Below are 20,060 nucleotides of genomic sequence, written 5' to 3'. Positions count from 1 at the left end.
TGTGACTTTGGGGGCAACATAAACATTCAGTCTATAACACCAACTCTTAAGAATTAGTGAATGACAACATTTTATCACGCTTGCTTTTTCTTTTCTTTTTTTTCTTTTTGGTATCAGGGATTGAACCCAGGGGTGCTTAACCACTGAGCCACATCTCCAGCCCCTTTTAAAAATTTTATTTAGAGACAGGATCTTACTGAATTTCTTAGGGCCTCACTAAGTTGCTGAGGCTGGCTTTGAACTTGCAATCCTCCTTCCTCAGCCTTGTGAGCTGCTGGGATTACGGGTGTGTGTGCCACCATGCCCGGCTTCATATTTTTCTTTAAGAGGAATTACAATAAAGCTGAGTTTTGTTTTGCTCACCTCCCAATTCCATTCACCTCCTTCTTTTCCTGATAGCAAGAATGATCATGAATTTGTCATGTCAAGGTATAAATACACATATACTATATGTGTAAAACAATACTAAATTGTCTTTTGTAAAATTATATAAATGGTATCCTATGGTACACATACATATGTTTCATGTTTTTGTAACTTTTTCACCCACCCAACATTTCATTGATGACATTCATTTTTTTTGTTATGCAAAAAATACAATTCAGTCATTTAAATTATTATGGTATTCTATCATAACTACATAGCAATATTTATCTGCTTTCTTTAGGATTTGCCTTTGGGATATCTTCAATGTTATGATTCCAAACAGAGCTGAAATGAACATTGCTCTGCTTTCTAATGTACAGTGCAGGACTTCCTCTGAAGCATTAACCTGGGCTTGGAATTTCTGACTTGCCAACTTCCAGGTTCCATTTATTATGAATGGGTCTCCAAGGTGATTGAGCAAATCATGCTTCTATTGGCAGTGTTTGACAATTCCTGTTTTCCCCCATCCTGGCCAACAGAAATATGTCAGACTTTCAGCTTTGTCTTGTTGAGAAATGTTAAATGAAAGCTGTGTTGTTTTCCTGTTACTAGTATTTTCTTACGGTAAAAATCCATTTATGTACTGTGCACATAAAGAAGAAAAACTGCTCGACCCCTCTATTTTTTTATTGCATTGATTTTTTCTTATTTTGTGTAATGAAGTATTTTCTGCATATAAATCCTTTATTGTTTAAATATGTTGAAACTGTCTTCCTATTTTTTTATCCTTTAAAAAAACACAAAGGTTTTAAATAGTGGCCTTTGTTATACAGAATTTTAGTTTTAATATAGACAAACTAATTAAGTATTATAATGTCTGTTTTTTGTGTCTTGTTTAGGAGTTCCTTTCTTTTCCAAAGTCATATAGATACTTATTTTAAAAACATGACTTAGCTGGGTGCAATAGTGCACACCAGTTATCCCAGGAACTCAGGAGGCTGAGACAGGAGGATCGCAAGTTTGAGGGCAGTCTTTGCAATTTAGGGAGATCCCACGTCAAAGTGAAAAATAGAAAAGTGCTGGGAGACGAAGCTCAGTAGTAGAGCATCCATGGATTCAAATTTCAGTACTGTAAAAGCAAACAAAAATTTGAAAAATTAGCTGGCCACAGTGACACACCCCTGTAATCCCAATAACTCAGGAAACTGAGTCAGGAGAAATAAAAGTTTGAGGCCAGCCTCAGCAACGAAGCAACTCAAAATAAAAAAATAAATCATATAAAGGGCTAGGGATGTCACTCAGTGGTAAAGTGCTTCTGGGTTCAATCTTCAGTATCCCCCACCCAATAAAATTTTAATTTTAAAATTTAATCTTTTAATAAAAAGATTAAATTTTAAAATTAAAATATTTCTTTAAAATGGAGTGAGATGATGATCTAGTGGTATTTTTCATCTGTGGGAACTTGCATATGGGAATCAAGTAGCTTTAGTTCCATTTATTAAATACTCTGTCTTTATCCTAATAATTTATATTGTCTTATCTACTTTATACCAACAACTCTTCCATACTTGAGCTGCATTTGGTTTCTTTATTCCATCCATTTGTTCATCCATCTCTGGGTTGTTGCTGTTGTACTTGCTTACTGTCTTCCTATTTTACTTTATAGTAAGACTGTATCACTTTTACTTCAAATTCCTTGTTTTAGTTCTTTTTCAGAATTGTCTTGACTACAACTTTTGTTTTCCCTTAAGCAACTTAAATCCATTCGTCTATTTCAAAAAAGTGCCTCTTGGAATTTTGATTAGAATAACATATAATGTATAGGTTAATTTGATAAGAATATTGTGCCAAATATCTTCCATTTCCTCCTTCAAACTCTCCTTCTCTATTTTAATCTCTTCTCTGGACAACTGACCTTCACTCAGTTATTTTTCTACACCTCAGTTTCCTGATCTATAACATGAAGAGTGCAAGAGTACCATCACAGAATTGTTATGAGGAATTCATATACTGAGCACATAGTAAATCCTATGTAATAGGCTATTAAATAAGTGAATACAGTATCTAACAGGCTCAAAATGATATCTATTAAAAGTATAGGGAATTGGGCTGGATGTGGGGGCATATGCCTATAATCCCAGTAGCTCAGGAGGCTGAGGCAGGAGGATTGCAAGTTCAAAGTCAACCTCAGAAATTTAGTAAGGACTTAATTAAGTAACTTAGTGAAACCCTGTCTCAATTAAAAAAAAAAATGGTATCTTAGGGTGGTTTTGATTTGCATTTCTCTGACTGCTAGAGATGGTGAGCATTTTTTTCATGTACTTGTTGATTGACTGTATGTCCTCCTCTGAGAAGTGTCTGTTCAGGTCCTTGGCCCATTTGTTGATTGGGTTATTTGTTATCTTATTGTTTAATTTTTTGAGTTCTTTGTATACTCTGGATATTAGGGCTCTATCTGAAGTGTGAGGAGTAAAAATTTGTTCCCATGATGTAGGCTCCCTATTTACCTCTCTTATTGTTTCTCTTGCTGAGAAAAAACTTTTTAGTTTAAGTAAGTCCCATTTGTTGATTCTTGTTATTAACTCTTGTGCTATGGGTGTCCTATTAAGGAATTTGGAGCCCGACCCCACAATATGTAGATCGGAGCCAACTTTTTCTTCTATCAGACGCAATAAAAAAAATAATAAAAAAAAAAGAGCTGGAGATGTGGCTTCGTGGTTACATGCCCCTTGGTTAAATCCCCAATACACACACAAAAAAAGTACAAGGAATTGTGAAACAAAATATTTTATTTGATTTGATTGATTTTTTTTTTTTTTTTTTTTTACCCCCGCCCCACCCCATGACTAGACCTTGTGGGTATAGAAAAGCAGATTGGTAATCATCAGGAGAGTGGGGAATGAGAATGTCTTCCCTGCCTTGTCAGGGCTGGCTGGCACTGTCCTGATCACAGCTGCCCTGGTCTTGACTCTCCCCATGGTTCTACATGCAGAAGCTGAGTAAATGTAAATGTGTAATCACATTAAAGAGATTTTTTTCAAAACCTATTTAAATTTAATAATAAATGCTGCATACATTAACAGCTAATTATGTATCCCACTCCTTGCAAGATTCTGGGTACACACAATTTCAGTTAATCCTTGCTTGAGCAATTTGAGGCCAGATACTTCACTTATCCCATTTGTACAGATTAGGAAAATAGGCCCAGAATGACTCAGTGATTTGTACAAGGCTATGCAATTGTTGAGAGGTGGATGCAGGGTTTGAACTCTGTGCAGTATGACTGAGAAATCATCATATGAAACTACCAGACTGCTGCCTCTCCCCTGAACCTGAAGGAAGTCTCATGAGATAAAGTCTTTTTTTAAATTTACATTTGAATCAGATGGGGTATAATTTCTCATTTTTCTGAGTGTACAGGTTGCAGAATCACATTGGTCATACCGTCACAAGGAATTGTGAAACAAAATATTTTAAATGTGAACCCTGAATATGCAAAAAATCTTGACATGGAGAAGAGTATCATAAATATTGGAAATGTCAATATGTTTTCTGAAATTTAAAATACAAATCAATATATGACATAAACTGTGCATCGGAAATTCTTCAGGGATAATTGGTGAGTTGGGATATACTGTAGCATGGTAGGAATCACAGAAAGCTCTAAAAAGCTCTGATGGTTAATTTTAGGTGTCACCTTGGCTGGATTTAAGGAATATTAGAGAACTGGTAAATTATCACTTCTAGGTGTATCTGTTAGGATGTTTCCAGAGAAGATTGGCATGTAAGTTGGTGGACTGAGTGGGGAAGATCTGCCTTTAATGTGGGTGGGCACTATCCAATCAGCTGCCCCTCCAAGAACAAAAACTAGAAAAGGGAAGGTGAATCCCCCCAGCCCGCCCCACTCCCTCCTACAGAAGGCCTTGCATGGAACTTCTCAGCCCCCATAATTCTGGGAGCCAATTCCCTTAATAAATCTTGTCTTATCTGTCTTTCTGTCTGTCTCCTGTTGTTCTGTCTTTCTGGAGAAACTCAATTAATGCAAGAATTAAAGAGAACAATATGGATGAGATAACATGGAAGGCAAACAAAAATGTTCCAATACAAATTAAATAGGGAATATAAAGTTAAAAAAAATAAGGAAACAACATACAACAATAACAACAACAAAAAGATAATAAAGCAATCATAACAAAATGTCAGAACTAAAGGAAAACGTGAGTGTTATGACTTCAGAACATACAGAATGTCGAGTAGGATGAAATGAACTCAGAAATAGACATACTAATGGAATCTGTGGAACCTGAAAGAGATTCTTAAAAGTTGATAGAAAATAGAACAATTAGACTGACAAAATATATTTCATTAATAGCTATAGATGCCAGAAGACATAGAATAATATCTTTGAAGTTAAGAAGGAATATCATCATAAACCTAGAATTCTATGCCCAAATTTTCAGTGCAAGGGTGGGGATAAAATAATTTGTGAAAAAAAAATTTCAAGAGTTCATGTTTTATAGACTCTTTTTTTTTTTTTGGTACCAGGGTTTTAACCCAGGGGCGCATACCACTGAGAACCACATCCTCAGCTCTTTTTAATATTTTACTTAGAGACAGGGTCTTGCTGAGTTGCTTAGAGCCTTGCTAAGTTGCTGAGACTGGCTTTGAACTAGTGATCGTCCTGCCTCAGCCTCCTGAGCCGCTGTGATTTCAAGCTGGGGCCACAGCGCCTGGCTTTTATAGACTCTTGAAAAAAGTGTTTTTTTACTAAGTGTTTTTTACTCTTGTTACTAAGGATGTACCTTAGTAACAAGAGACGTAAATCCACAAGGAAGGAATGGGTCGTAAGAAACAAGGAGCAAAATATCAGTAAAATATGTTGGCAAATCTAATGAAACAATTCGGGGAAGGAGTTTTAAAAATGAAACTAATGTAAGAAAATGGTAGATTTTAGTGAGGAGATAATACTTGTACGACCTTTATCTTCTCTAGGCTGGGAATGGGTGACAATTACTTGGACAGGGCATAGGGTAGGGACACTCTTTTGATAACAATAGCCCTAACCAATAGTTTCAGCTTTTAGTAGTCTTCTTTCCAGGAGAGAGCACAGATCTAACCTCCTGTCATGTAAAAGGTGCTTCTGTATACCATCACCCTCCAGGACTTGAAATCCCTAAAGGAACAGAATTCCATCTGCTCATTTCTGGAACCATAGCTTCATAGCTTCAACCCCTGTTCATTACTTTCTCACTCATGGAAGTGTTTATTTTGTCTGGGATTATGCTGTATCTTATTCATATTTTTTCTACAGTTTTTTTTTTTTTTACTGTCTTTGAAGAAGGGAGAATTTCAAGCCAAAATGCACAGTACAATGCATATTTCATTGGAGGGAGTTTCATTGAAAACTTCCTCAAATCTGAGCTGGATTACCCAGGCTCAGCTCACCATCACTACCACCTGCTTCCATTGGCTTCCTGCATCACCAAGCAGAGGTCAGGAATGATATTTTCAGAACCTTCTTATCTCTGTGATCCCAGATTAGCACGTCTATGAGAGGTATTTGCCTGAGTGTGGAAAGCAGAGGAGTGCAAGAGGCCACACTGTCTGAGAGCATTTGCTGGCAGAGGCAGAAGGCAGACGGATACAAGGCTCTTAGCACTTTGGGGTATGTACTCTCATGTGAATGACCCTCTTTGGTACTGCAGGCAGCTGAGATAGCCAACAGTGGCCTCTTGAGAATCTCTTACTCCAGAGCAGCTGGCTAAAGCAGGAGGGTAGGAGTTTCTTAAAGTTTCTGATATTTGAAACAGCTTCTAAGTGAGTGTACAAAACTTCTTTTGTTGGTGATGCAGGCTGGGATCCTCACAAATGGCCTCTTTGACCTTTGTTCCCTACCCTTACAGACACATATAAAATAGTTAAATATCTTACTTTCAAGTCTACAATACTTGGAGTAGTTTTAAAAACCTCCAAGATGGTCCCTTGAAGAAGGGAGAATGTAGCTCAGTGGTGGAGCATTTGCCTAGCATGTGTGAGGCCCTGTGTTCAATCCCCAATATTTCCCAGAAAGAAAAAAAAGAACCCATTTATTGTTTTCTCCTGATGCATATGACTGTGTGCTGTTCCCTTCCACATACGGGGTGGGCCTGTATAACCCATGAAATGAAGTGGAAGGTTTGGTGTGTGATTTCTGAGGCTATCTTTTAAAAGGCACTGTGGCTTCTGCCTTTTTCAGAATGCTTGCTTTGGGGGAAGCCAGTTGTTAAGCCATAAGAACACTGAGATGGCCCGCAGGAGAGGCACACCTGATGAAGACTGGCGGCTCCCACCAACTAGCACCAATCGCTAGCCATGTGAGTGAGCTACCTTGGAGTGGACCTGCAATTCTAGGCAAGTCTTCAGATGACTTAAGACCCAGCCAACATCTGACTACAGCCTCCTGAGAGGTCCCAAGCTAGTTGAGCCTCTCCCAAATTACTGATCCACAGAAACCATGACAGATAATAAATGATTATTGTTATAAGCCACTAAATCTGGTGGGCAGGGAGAGGTTGTGCAGAAATGGATGATTAATACATTTTTACATTCACAGATAAATTTTCCCTTCTTATTTGTTCCAAGTTGTTTTATTTATGGACCCATATAGTCACCGAACAGTGAGAATTAAACCCATTGACATTTACTCACCTGGAATTATCTGACAAGCCCAGGCAGCGTGGTTTTTCAAGCCGATTGCCAATTTCCAACTGGAAGAGTTATTTGGATCTCCTATGATTATCAGCATGCCCCTTTCCTTGTTCTTACACAAAGAAGATGGCAGGTTAAAGAGTGGTCAGAATGTACTCGGTTTGATTCCCCTTTGTACTCTTTTTCTGGCTGTATAATCTTGACCAAATTTCTAAAACTTTTCTAGAATTTAGTTTTCTTGCCTATTAAATGTGAATAATAGTATCTACCTCACAGGTTTATAAGCAGGTGAAGATTTAAAAGTATGTAAAAACTTACAACCTTGTGTCTGGCACATAAGTCATCACTTATTAATGTCTTCTATGATGATTAGGATGATAATAAATACAGAACTTGGCTTTCAGTGCCTTTGACAAATCCTTTCCTGCTTTAAATACCTATTATATTAAATACCACTCCCCAAATTTGTATCAAACAGCAAGGGCCTTTTTATTATCTCTCCCAATTCTGTGAGTTCACCATGATCAGTTGGGTGTTCTGCTTCACATGGTGTCAAATCGGCCTGTGTTATCTGGGGACTTGACTGGGTTGGGATCTGCAAGACATGGTTACATGTTGCAAGGACTGGTCTGATTACTATCTGTTGACTGGGAGCTCAGTTGGGGGCTGGCATTTGTTTATTTATTTATTTGGTTCCTGGGATTGAACTCAGGAGCACTCAACAACTGAGCCATAACCCCAACCTTATTTTGTATTTTATTTAGAGACAGGGTCTCCCTGAGTTGCTTAGCACCTTGATTTTGCTGAGGCTGGCTTTGAACTCGCCATCCTCCTACCTCAGCCTCCTGAGCCACTGGAATTACAGGCATGTGCCACCGTGCCCAGTGGATTTAATTAATTTATTTTTTTTAAATGGGGTTTCTCTGTGTGGTCCATTCAGGTCTTGAACTCCTGAGCTGAAGTGATCCTCCTACCTTAGCACCCCCAGTATCTGGGACTATAGGCTTGCACCACTGCATCTGGCTAGTTCGCGTGGGCTTTTGAACCGAGGGTCTAGAGATGGCTTTTCTATGTGGCTTGGGTCTCTCACAGCATGGTGACTAGGTTCTAAGAGGCAGCACCTAAACAACAAAAGTTCCAAAAAGTGGGAAGTAAAAGGTACTGATTCCCTTAAAAAGGCTAGATCTGAAACTGGCCTCTCTGGTTTGGGTGTGTCCCCCAAATTCATATACTGGAAACTTAATCTCTAAATTCATATGTTAATGGTATTCAGAGGAGGGGCCTTTAGAAAGTAATTGTGAGATTTATGGGACATAGGCTATACTCTCAAGAGTGGATTAATCCATTCCTGGATTAATGGATTAATGGGTTATCAGTGGTGTGGCTTTGTTACAAAAGTCAGTTTGTCTCGGTCTTTCACCACCGTGATATATTCTCTGCGCTGTGACCCAGTAGGAAGGCCCTCACCAGATGCTGAGCAGATGTCGTGCCTTGCTCTTGGATTTCCCAGCATGCAGAACCATGAGCTAAATAAACCTCTATTATTTATAAATTATCCAGTCTGTGAAATTCAGTTAAAAACAAAGGAAAACAGAAAATTGGAACCTGGAGTAGACCATTGCAATCAGGGTACCTGAAAATGTGGAAGTGGCTTTGATGGGCAGAGATTGGGAGAGAAAACGAGGTATGGCCCAGAGACTTATTTGCCAAAGAGATGAGCACAGATAAAGGGGGCCAGGTGGCATTTCTTAACACAATGAGCAAAAGGCCCCCAGGGTGTCTTGGACATCTCCGAAGCTGCCCCTTCCATCACAGATTCAGAAAATGTTAAGATCTTAGGGACAAAAAGGTCTTGCTGCTCTGAACTGCCTTGAGTGTCTGCTCCCCACCCATGTTCCAGCTGTGGCTAAAGTAGACCCAGGTGCAGCTCAACTCACTGCTCTGGAAAGTACAAGCTGTAAACCTTGGCAGGATCGCACCACACCGTGGTTCAAGCAGGTCCATGTGTGGTTCATGCCTCTGCTCCAGAGGGCACAAGCAATGAGCCTTGGCAATGTCCACATGGTGCTAATCCTGCAGGCATGCAGGACACACGGGCTGTGGGGTCACGACAGCTTCCACTGTGATTTCAAAGGATGTCCTGAACAATCTGGGGGGGGCCAGGCAGAAAACTTCCATAGAGGTGAAGTCATCAGAGACAGCCTCTACTAGGGAAATGCCCATGTGAAAAGAGGGTCCAAGCTGCTGCTGAATGTCCCCACCAGGAAAGTGTTTAATGGAACATCAGGGGCAGGACAAACACTGAGTTCCCAGCAGTATAGAGCAACCAGCATGCAATACCAGTGGGGACAGCTGTCACGAGACTCTGAATGGAGAGAGCTGAAGTGTGGGCTGAGCCTTGCACAGCCATAAGGGTGGGACTGCCAAAGCTTTGGGGCCCCTGATCCCCATACCAGTGTGTCCAGGAAGCAGGACACAGAGTCAAGAAAGATTATTCTGGAGCTTTAAGGATTAACATGGTTTCCTCTGTTGGGTTTTGGACTTATGTGGGGCCTGTCACTCCTTTCTTTTTGCTTATTTTTCCTTTCTGGAACTGGAATGTCTATCCCATGTGTTTTGGAAGTAGCTAACTTGTTTGATTTTACAGTCTCATGGTTGGAGTGCATTTGCTGAAGGCATACTTTGAGTGGCACTCAGATCTAATTCAGATGAGACCGGACTTTGGAGTTTTAAATTGGTGCTGAAACAAGTTCCAACTTTTGAGACTATTGGCATGGAATAAATGCCTTTTGCATGTGAGGACATTAACTTTGGGGGCCAGGGCTGGAATGCTATGGTTTGAGTGTGTCCCCCAAATTTATGTGTTAGGAACATTCATATGTTAATGGTATTTGGAGGAGGGATCTTAGGGAGGTGACTGGGTCATAAGGGCTCTGTTCTAATGAATGGATTAATTCATTAATAGAGCAATATATTAATGAATTGTTGGGTTTTCATGGAACTGGTTCTGTTACAAAAGCCAGTTTGATTCTGTCTTATCATATGATACCTTTCACCATGAATGATTCTTCTTCTTTCTTTTTTAATTGCAACACTAGGGATTGAACATGGAACCTCAAACATGCTAGGCTAGTGTTCTCCAAATAAGCTACATCCCCATTCCTTTAATTTCCCCCCCTTTTTTTTCCTTGCAGTGCAGGGTTGGGGGAGAGAAAAGGGAGAGACACAGATTAAGACAGGGTGAGGGAACCTTTTAAATTTTTCTTTTGAGACAGGGTCTCACTAGGTTGTGAGGCTGTCTTGGAACTTGCTGTCCTCCAGCCTCTGTCTCTTGAGTAGTTGGGATTGCAGGCATGTTCTACTATTTCTGGCGCCTTAACTATTCTTTATAAATGACCCAACCTTTAGTATTTAGTTCTACAAAAGAAAATGGGCTAAGACATTGACATAGTATCACATCTGCTGCATTTTATTTGCCTTGGATGGATTCAAGGATAGAAGCACACTCTATCTCACAATGAAGAAGGGGTGACAAAAAATTTACCACCATCTTTAAACCCACCCCATTTTCCAATTTCCTTTCTAGAATCTCCCCCCCCCCATCCTCTAAGGGGTTTCTATTTAAGTCAGATAATTCTATGAGCTCTCCCCAAATATACCTAGTTGTTCCTCTTCTCTCTGTCCCAGAGAATGCCCAACCCTCATAAAGCTTTTCCTCAGATGCCCCTATCCTCTGGGAGATCCCCAAACTGACTGTCAGAACTGGCCATCATCCATCAAAGTCTCATGTGTACTTTTATGACATCACATGTGCCTGTCATTTGGCCCTTTCCAGGTTTGAATCTTCCTTTTGAACATCATTTCCCACGGAGTGGGTTTTATACTTCGTGGCTTCATGCCTAAGCTTGGTATAAGTTTTTCCCTTAATCACTGCTGGGTATTCTCTGAGCTGAATGATATGCCGTGGGGGGAGGTAGTGGTGGAAGGGAACTGACATTTATTGAACACTTGGGGTCAAGCGTGATGCCAAGTGTTTAGGCCTCCATCATCTCATGTGTTCTTCATGATCATCCTATAAAATTGGTGTTATTATTATTCCCAGATGATAGATGAGGAAGCCGAGTACTTAACTTGCCTTACTGAGAACTACCACTCAGTGGAGGACCGGAATCGAATTCAGGTCTGTCTGATGTCAAGGCCCTTATATCTTTCCTTGCATTGCCCTGCCCACAGCTCCCTGGAGATGACACTCTCTGGGAAAAGAAGAAACTGTGTTAGTAACTGCAGACTGTGGTTTCTAAAGCACTTGAACCATAAAGCCTCCTGGCGAGGGCATCCTCTCGTGAGCCCCCGCTGCGTGCAGGCATGGACTTCGCCTGGGACCAAAGCTAAACATTAACTCGCTCAAACTTTGCCTTTTCTTTCTTATTTTCCAACTCCCATGACTCCCGGTGGCTTTGGTCAAATAGACGCTATCCATTATTATTCTATCTTAAACAGCTTCCGGGCATCATGACAGCATGTTTGGAAACACTGTGGCATATTTGTGGTGATTAAACTTCACTGAAACATCTGGATTCCCGGCTTCCACAGGCCTGGTGGCTCCAGCACCACCCGGGAGCCCCCACTTAGGCCTTTATTTGAGGAATCTCAAGCGAGTGCTTGTGGCTCTTTCTCCCCAGCCTCAGAGGGGACAGAAATCGCTGCCCATGCATTTCCAGAGGGTTTCGAGGGGATCAAAGAGAGAAAAGCAAACACGGAGGAAAAATGTGCTATTTATTCTTGGAACAAAGTTACATTGGCAGCCTTCTCCTCTCCAGTAATACTTGTTTTCCTGAAAGGATTACACTTGCGTTCGCTTCCTCCCTCGGGATTTAGCTGCCACTCAGCTCATGACCTGTAACTCCGATCTCCCGCCCTCTCCCAACCATGCTTTCAGTTTTCTCATAGGCTGGGCAAAAATTAAAGAGATTAAAATCACCCATGGGAGAAAGTGGGTTAGCGCAGCTGCTGTGAATGCCCTGCGTCAGCAACCCAGGTCAGCAGCTCAGATAAACTCGGCCATGTGAGCCGCCTTCCTGTGCCATAGATTGGGCATCCTGGGCCTTTCAGCCTCTCTCTGAGCAAGACATGAGGAGGGCGGGGCTGAGTGAGGAAGGATGCCCGGTGGAGATATCTTTTTTTCTTACTCTCTCTCTCTCTCTTTTTTTTTTGGTCTGGGGATGGAACCCAGGGGCACTTTACCACTGAGCTAAATCCCCAACCCTTTTAATTTTTCTATTTTGTGATAGGGTCTCACTAGGTTGCCTAGGCTGGCCTCCAACTTGTGATCCTCCTCCCTCAGCCTCCTGAGTAGTTGGGGGAGACCAGGATTGTGCCACTACTCCCAGCGTCCTAGAGGTGTATTTAGAAAAACAATTCTACGTAGGTTCTTTATGGGCATTTCTGCTTTTAAATAAATAGTTAAATTCATGGATGGTTGTATGGCAGAATAATTTTCTGAGATATTTGAGTTTTGTTCTCTTGGCTATAGTTTTTCTTCTTTCTCCAGGAGGTAGCAAGTGCTTTGTGTTCCTCATCTTTCTGTGAGAGTTTTTGTTGAAGGGCTGAAAACAGACTTTCTAGTAGGAGAAGGATTCCTCTTCCGATCTGTGTTTTGGCTGGCTGCATTCATTGAGGGGAATTCTGCTGCTCTGGGCTGAGGTGGGAGGGAGGCTTTGCATTTCTAAGGATGCACAGCCTGAGGAGAGACTAGGAAAGTTCCCTAAAAATGGAAGTGTGGCATCAATGACAGTGTCCATGAAGTGTGACTACCTGGACTCTGCCTTCCCATGGCACCCTCCCCGGGGGCTGCCGGGAGAGATGAGAGGTAGAGGTGGGGTAGAGCAAACTAAACATGAAGGACTGTGACCTTGAGGACCCCTGTGGAAAAAATATCTAGGTTCGATCCTCAGGTGAACTTGCCTCGTGGTTCCATGCAGGCTTGGACAATAAGCTGGATGTGGTGTCCATGTAGACATGAATCTGGAGAGCTTTCTGTGCATGTTCTATATCCTGCCAGTCACCAGGGGACTCCACTTGACCCTGGGGAGGGGATATGCTCCAATAAAGACTGAAATTACAGCGAGTAGAGCGCCCTGAGCAAATTAAATTCAATTTAGAGAAACAAATGTGATGTTTCTTGCACCCTGATTATGTATCAGGTGCTGTACTAAACTCTGGGGACAGAAAGATAAAGAAGCACAGAGCTCAGATCTGGGTGAGGCGACATAGCACAGAGCTCTACGATGGATATCAGCCACTGAAGACCTAGAAAGGATCCCTGCTGCTGCCTCTATTGGGGGGCAGAGAAGACTTCCTGGAATTGTTCACCTTGTTCTGAGATGATCTGGAATTCTTCAGAGAAGTACGGGGGCAGGGGGGTGGGGTGGAGTCGAGAACATACTGTACCAAGGTACAGAGTGTGAAATGGCATTACGTGTTGGGGAAACTGTACAGAGGCTGACGTGGCTGAAGCATAAGACAGGTTGTTACTGAGTGGATACAGAGGCAGGTAGGAGCCAGCCCTCTGCATTCTATGCTAAGGAGTCTTCACTTGACCCTGGAGATATTTTAATGATCAAACAGATGCATTTGTTATGAGTCAAAGTCAGTGCAAGAAGGTTGCAAAGGAGGAATGATCTCAGAGGTGGGAGGGGATCTCAGAAATGGGGAAATGCAGAAGTGAAGGGAGGAGAGCGTTAAGAAGGCTGAGAGCACCACAGATAAATGCAGACAAATGGAAACACAGACACAGAGACAGCCACTGATGACTTAATGAAGGCAGTTCCAGGCGGGACAAAAATTAGACTACCATGAGCTAAGGATCCAATGAGGATTCAGAAAGTGGTGGTGGATAGGGAAGACATCTATTTGTCTGAGAAGTTTTGTTATGGAAAAAAAATAAAGATGCAAAAAATATCTAAAAATATGAAAAGTCTATGCAATAATTTATTAACATATTTTATTTGTTTGATTTTTATTATATAGACAATTTATAACTGTATAGATGGAGACCTTGTGGTTAATGAGCATGATGTGGGATAGTTAAGCTAATTAACATATCCATCACTTCAAATGCTTATCATTTTTCATGATGAAAACACTTGAAATTTACTCTTAGCAATTTCAAGTATACAACACACTGTTATTAACTATATTCACCATGATGAGCAATAGAAGCGGAAAAAACTCCTTATTCCTCCTGAGAGTTTGTACCCCATTCTCCCCCCACCGGACTCTGTAGCCACCATTCTAATATCTGACTTGGTGCTCTTCGCTGTTTTAGATTTCACACGTAAGACAGGCTGTGCAGTTCTTGTCTTTCTCTGTATGGCTTTTTCCACTTAGCTTATGATTCTCTAATTTCCTTCATGTTCTTAGTAATAACAGAATTTATTTCTTTTTTTAAGGCTGAATAGTATTCTGTGGTCCAGCTTTTCTTTATCCATTCATCTGCTGGTGGACACTTAGGTTGATTCTGTATCATGGCTATTGTGCACAATGTTGCAGTCTACATGGGAGGGAAGACATCTTTTGACAAATTGGTTTCAAATCTTTTGGGTAAATACCCAGAAGGAGGATTGCTGGAGCATATGTTAATTCTATTTGTAGTTTTTTTTTTTTTTTCCAGGAACTTCCATGCAGTTGGCTGTAGTGACATTTAACATGTTTTAAATGATGGGGGATGAGGGGTTCAGGCATGTTCAAAGCTGAGGGCAAGGAGACAGTGGAATGATTAAAGATGAGGAAGGAGGAAGTGAAGCTGAGGAAGAAAGGTCTGGCAAGCAGGGACTTGAAGCACAGAGAAGACCCCAACCTGAATCCCATGTGCCCAGGGGACTTGAAGTCACTCATCCGTGTGAAAGCTCTGTTGCCCTGCACAGCTCATTACAAGTAGATCCTGTGCTGCCAGGGAGTAAACCATTAAAAAATAAATCAATGACTCACCAATTATATACTATAGACAGATTAATCAGATTTGATAATTTAAAGGATTCCTAGGAGGGACACGTTGGTGAAGTAAATGAATCAGCCTTTTATTTATTATCTGATCTTTGGGGTAAAAATGGGAGTTCATAACCCACTTGAATCTAATGTATGAAATATGAAATGTCAAGAGCTTAGTAATGTTTTGAACAACCAATAAAAAAAAATGATCTTAGGATCAAAATCTCAGATTCCTTGTTTACATCGTCAGTAGATCCCTAAGTTGGTCTGATGCATCCACAGAGGAGGCTCACCAGCTACAGATTGCAGGTGCTCCTTTAGGAATGGAAATCACCCCAATTTGGACATTGCTAACCAGTTAGTTTGATTAGATCTTACACACCTGTGCCTAGGGACAGTCTGCTGTAGCACTTGCTACCGCAAATTTTATGAATCCGAAATGTATGCACTGTGGGGTTTTCAGAATCCCACACAGTCATCTGTTCTGGTAAGTCTGCACTCCTACAGGAAATCAAGAGGTTTGGGATGATTTGTCTTGAGCTGTGTATGCCCATTTATCTTTCAGACCAAGATTTTGCAGAGTTATGGGAACTAATTCTGAGGAATTTGGGAGAATTGCAAGTAATCTTATCATGCAAAACTGAAATAGAGCTCAGTTTTCAGATCAGTTATGCTGTCAGGTTGAGCTGCTTTGATTCAAATTTATATTTTATTCCAAACTCTAGCACCTCCTTTTGTTCTAAATGCATAGCTCTCTGTATAAGATGGGCAGCTTTTTGATAGGGCATGGGACTAAAGTGTAGCAGGGTATCTCAATTTTATGAGTCAATGGTATTTCCAACTTAAAATAGACATAGATATTTATCTTATTGACAACTTTATGGACCATGTATATTATGACTAGGGATCTAGCTTGCATATTCTTAAAGAAATATTAGCAATTTCTCTAGGCATGCTAAATAGTTTCATTGTCTCATTTTTTGTAATTGAAACCTCTCTTTTTTATGGTAGCTTCCTGTTGGTTAGGAAGGGACTGCTTTACAAAGATGATTTATTAATGTTAAGTTTCTGCTTATTTAACCTTGTTAGCCAAGATGAAGAAAGTAGAGGGGCTGTCAACTCTGGGCACTAGAATTTCCTTATAAAAAACATGGAGGGCAAGAAAAGAAGAAAAATTTATATTAAGCTAGGTTTATGGTTTAACTGGTGGAATGTTTTGATTTAAAACCTATCATTAATCAGAAATAATGTTGTATTGGGCAGCAACTGGATAGAGAAATATTTTGATTTCTACTCTATTACTCCAAGCAAGAAGATAAAGTGATTGAACCAAGAGTATTCAGATCTCTCCTCCTCTGATTGGCAAATAATTCAATGAGATAAGCCTGCACTTTGTAATACAGCAGATAAAGTCAATGCTTAATTCATGCTTTCTTCTCACAATTTCATCCTTTTGGGCAAGATTTTTTTTGGGGGGGTGGGTACCAGGGATTGAATTCAGGGCACTCAACCACTGAGCCACATCCCCAGCCCTATTTTGTATTTTATTTAGAGACAGGGTCTCACTGAGTGGCTTAGCAGCTTGCTGTTGCTGAGGCTGGCTTTGAACTTGCAATCCTTCTGCCTCAGCCTACCAAGCTGCTGGGATAACAAGCATGTGCCACTTCTCCTGGAGGAAGATTACTTTTTAAGAACGGTAGGGAATGTGATTAGGGCACTGTGGGGGTGTAGCCGTGAAGTCTGTATTCCCAGGAACTTTTAGTCCTATTAAAAGTTGTCTTTGACAACTGAATGATGTTCCTGGAAAGAAAGATGAAGTCTGGAGGGTGTAGTTTTTATAATTTGGTTATCTCCACCTCAGAGAAGGTACAACTGTAAATGTTGATTTATCTGGTGATTAAAGGCATCAGACTTTATGAAAATTTGGTGGAAGTTTGGATGTAAATAAGGGGTGCTGTGTTCTTTGACCTCTGGTGTCTGGGAGGTGTTAGTAACCAACACTATCAAATGACCAGCTTTAACTCAGAACACTGTCATGGGATGAATGAATTTAAAGGCCACTAGCTAATGACCATCCAGGGACCTTAACAGAAATCCCAATCCTTTGCCGGGGATGTAATGACATAAATGAATCAATTGGTTAAAAATGAAAGAGGTGGAGAAAGAGAGAGAAAGGAAGGAGGTGAGAAAGGTCAGTTGTTCTGCTGTCCTCAAACTAACATTTTAAACAAGTGTACATTTTCTTTTCAAGATCACTTTGGCTAAGATGAATAGATATGAAACTACCGTAGGGCAAAGCATTAAAAAAAAATTCTTGGCCTCTTGATTTTTCCTAAAGTGACATCATTAATAGTGACACATTGGTGTCTCTGTCTGCACATCCATTAGCTTCTCATTGGGCCATGAGGCAATTTCCTTTGTCCCTCATTATTTAGTTTACATGACTGCCTTGCTCCTGCACTCCTGGAGATCATTTACTACTTCTGGAACTAATAAGAGCTGGAAGTTTGAAGGTTTCTTGTAAATAGCAGTGCCATAGTAGAAGAGGCATGGATTCTGGTTTCAATCATTTGTACTTTCTTAGGGTGGAACCAGATTCCCTACCCTTGACTATGTGGGGGTGACTTTACTCTGACTTTAAAGCAGAGGTTAAGTCTAGGGATTTTTGTCCATTTGGCATTGTTTCTTTTTTGGATTGGGGATTGAATCCAAGGGTGCTTTACCACTAAGCTACATTTCCTCAGTCCTTCAGATTTTTTACTTTGAGACAGGGTCTCACCAAGTAGCTGAGGCTGGCCTGGAACTAGCGATCCTCCTGCCTCAGCTTCCCTAGTAGCTGTGATTACAGGGATGCTCCACCGCACCCTGCTGGCATTGCTTAATATGCCTTGGATAGGGGAGTGATTTTGGTATTTTCCTTTTCCTGATGATTTTTGGAAACAACCCATTCCTAGACTGAACTCCTTACTGGTTTATAATCTCCTCTATCTGTGAGGACTCAGGTTTTTTCTCTGCATTTCCTATAAAAGTGGTTCTGCATCCTGACTACATGCATGAATTACCTGTAAAGCATTAAAAAAATAAATATAAAAATAAAAAAGTTCTACCCTAGAGATTCTGACTCAGTTGTTCTGGTCTGGAACTCATCCTGCAATCTGAGTACACTTCCCAGGTGAGATCGGGTGTAATATGCAGCAAGGTTACCTACGGTATCTAGGACAGTTCTCTGTGAAGGGCAGGCAGTTTCCAGGAAGTGACAGATATGTTGAATTGCACTGATAAATAAATGTGCTACACGGTTCTGGGGTGAGGACATTTCTGGACATATCTCAGTGTAGGCATCTTGGGGTCCCTGCAGCAGCTCATCATTTTTGGGTGATTCATGATGGTCTAAAGGTCTCACCCTAATTCAGCTGGAGCTCTGCTCTTTTGCTCTTTTTTTTTTTTTTTTTTTTTTTTGTGTGTGTGTGTGTGATTCACCTTTGGATTTTAGACCACAGTTTGCTCATCAGTAAAATGATGATAAAGTCTGGGGTTGTGCTTTTGTTTAAAGCAAAAACTAGCAAAAATTTGCCCTGGTGGGCTGATGTCAAATCATCAAATTGCTGTAATGGAAACACAGATGGAAGTTTGGAAATAGAAGCAGCAGAATTGTGGCTGGGGTCATGTCTAACAGTAGCTAATCAACAGGGCCCATGATGACATGGACGTAGTGATCCTCCCATTAGCTCTTATCTTCATAATATTTGAGCCTCTGAGGGAGAGCCACAGCCTACTCTCACTGAGTTTTGAACTACCATGCTTTCTCTGTATGAACTTAAGGGGCCCATGGGTCTAGATGTTCTCCATGGGTTGGCCTGTATGACGGATGGTGGTTCCCTGCTCTGATCACCAGTGACTTGAGAGCCCTATGGACTCTGCAGGGAAGTCCAGCCTATTGGCACCAACTTTCCACATCAGCAAGGCTGCTGCTCACTCTGAGAGCCCAGATCACAGCCCTGAGCCTGGACCCAGGCATGGATCCTGAGCTGTGGATCCTGGTTTCCTGCCATGAACCCCTTTCAGTTCCCCACTTCTGGTTAGAACCATAGCTGCACACTGTGCACACGGACCCCTCCTCTGCTCTGCCTGTGTTATCCTGTGCATTCCTACTCATCTTCTGTTCCCTGACTGCCTCTGCCCTTAAGGCCATCCCAGCAAACCCTGCAAGGCCTGGTTGAGCGGCTTCATAAGGCAGCCACTAAGCATCTGCCCTGTTCTAGCGTAGGGGCTTAGTGTCCCTTCCTCCTGTCTAATCTGAAGTCTTATCTATTTATTTTTTTATTTTTTGTAATTCTGAAGATTGAACTCACTATGCTTTATTGCTGAGCTACATTTTCAGTCCCTTTTATTCTTTATTTTGAGACAGGGTCTCATTAAGTTGCCTAGGCTGGCCTCCAACTTGTGATCCTCCTGCCTCAGCCTCCTGAATATCTAGAATTACAGGTGTGTGCCTCCATACCTGGTTTAACTGGGAGTCTTAATCGGTATTTAATTCTCTAATGTCATTCCTCTAGGGATGGAAATTAGGTGGCTGCTTCTTTATGACAGTTGTGCTATCATGGAAGTACCACACCTATTATCTTGGGATAGATCACCCCAGTGTTTTCAGTTTTTCTTAGTCTGTGGGTTATCTCCTCTGATCTTTTCTCAGACAACATGGTGTGGAGCTGCCACACCAGCTTAATAAAAAAAGCAATCAAGGGAGCTTTCTTTTACAGGTGAGGAAATAGGTTACTGAGAGTTCTAATGACCTATAACCATAATAAGTGAATTTCAATGAGGATTCTTCCTCCCTGGAAGGAGGTGGGAAGGGTGGTGGTGAATGAAGTCAATGGTGGCAGCAGACTGTACTTAAGAAACTTGGGCTTTAGGAAGAAAGGTTCACCTCATGTTTCAGTGTTATTTATAAAATGAGAGAGAACAAGAGTAATTACCCAAAAAGATGCTTTGTGAAAATGAAAAGATATATATATATA

This window comes from Marmota marmota, unplaced genomic scaffold (genome assembly GCF_001458135.2).
Source record: "Marmota marmota marmota unplaced genomic scaffold, marMar, whole genome shotgun sequence".
Lineage (NCBI taxonomy): Eukaryota > Metazoa > Chordata > Mammalia > Rodentia > Sciuridae > Marmota > Marmota marmota.
Note: the sequence above shows the minus strand (reverse complement) of the source record.